Source organism: Haemorhous mexicanus, chromosome 5, assembly GCF_027477595.1.
Source record: "Haemorhous mexicanus isolate bHaeMex1 chromosome 5, bHaeMex1.pri, whole genome shotgun sequence".
NCBI classification, from domain to species: domain Eukaryota; kingdom Metazoa; phylum Chordata; class Aves; order Passeriformes; family Fringillidae; genus Haemorhous; species Haemorhous mexicanus.
In genome coordinates this window covers 51,563,133-51,564,737 of record NC_082345.1, presented here as the reverse complement: position 1 = coordinate 51,564,737, position 1,605 = coordinate 51,563,133, and positions in this window count along the sequence as shown.

Here is a 1,605-nt window from a genome sequence, read left to right as displayed (position 1 = left end):
AAGGCCGCGCGGCAGCCAATCCCCGCCGGCCGCCGCCGGCCCGGCAGCCAATCGCCGCCGCCCCGCCCGGCCCCGCCGAGCCCCGCCCGGCCGTGAGTCAGCCCCGGTGCGGCGGGAGGTGACGGCGGGGCGCTGCCCGTGCAGGCTCTCGCCTTCGAGTACGGACCCGTGCAAATGCGGAACCTCCCGAAGCATGAGAAAAGAGGAAATCTTGGGCTGTAATGCGAGTGTACCCTTGAGGCCAGGAGGGCCAGTGGTAACCTGGGGTGCATCGGGAGGACTTTGGCCAGCAGGTGGTCCTGGCCCTCTCCTCGGCCCTAGTGAGGCGACATCTGGAGCCCTGGGTTGAGTTCTGGGCTCCTCAGCACAAGAGAGACAAAGAGCTACTGGAGAGGGTCCAGTGAGGGCCACAGAGATCATTTGGGGTCTGGAGCATCTCTTTTATGAGGAGAGACTGCAGCAGCTGGGCCGGTTTAGTCTAAAGACCACTGAGAGGGAATCACGTTAATGCACATAAGTATCTCAAAGGCGGCTGTCAGCTGGATCGTGTCAGGCTCTTCTCAGTGGTGTCCAGTGACAGAATGACGAGCAACGGCTATAAACTAAAGCACAAAATGTTTCACCTCAACGTAAGGAAGAACTTTTTCACTTTGAGGATGACAGAGCACTGGAACAGGCAGCCCAGGAGTCTCCCTCACTGGACACATTCCACCTGGCCACGTTCCTCTGCCACTTTCTCTACATGACCCAGTCTTGTCAGGGAAATTGGGCTAGATGATCTCAGAGGTCCCTACCAACCCTGACAATTCTGTGGTTTATTGACTTGAGGAGGAGCAGGAGCCGGCAGCGGGCAAGGTTCGACCGTGCCCCGCCTGGCCGAGACGGCTCCCGAATTCCCAGCGACTTCCTGAGCAGAGCCGTGCCCGCAAGGGCTGGGTCCCAGGCTCCACCTACCTGCCTGCCGGAAACAAAGTTAGACTCTGGTCCCAGTCTTCCAACACGTACGCGTGTGTTCAGTCGTGGAATGCCACTGATAAGATAAATTATATTTTACCTATAATGTATACGTAATGCAAAATGACAAAAAATTGAAGCGTTTGCAAGACTGAAGACTTCCATAAATATTTTAATGTTTCATGTTTCTTTTATCTTTGGAAAAAGTAGCAAGCATTCATACGGACTTCATAGCTGCCCTAGGAAAGGATGGTGAAAAATTTGGTAGATTTTTTTTTTCATTTATTTGCAGACTCTAGTGTTTTCTCTCCACAGTTATCAGCTTTTCTCAAGTAGATCTTAGGTAATTTTGTTTCTTCCCCAGAGGCCAGTGATGCTTCTATTTCAGCTTTTTTTTTTTTTGTCTGACGCCACTTGTTGAAAAATGTTTGCAACAAAGCAAAAATGTTTTTGTTTGTTTGTTTGTTGTCTGTTAGCAGAAAGCAAAACTGACTTCTGCTAGGACTGGCATCATGGTGTATGCCATGGGCCAACAGCTCCTATAGGTAAATCTGTGCAGCAGCTCTTGACCAAGAAGCTCAGTAAAAAACTAAGAGAGGATGGGGTCAAACTGTATCAGAAAAAATGAGATAACATAGTCCACCAAGTAAT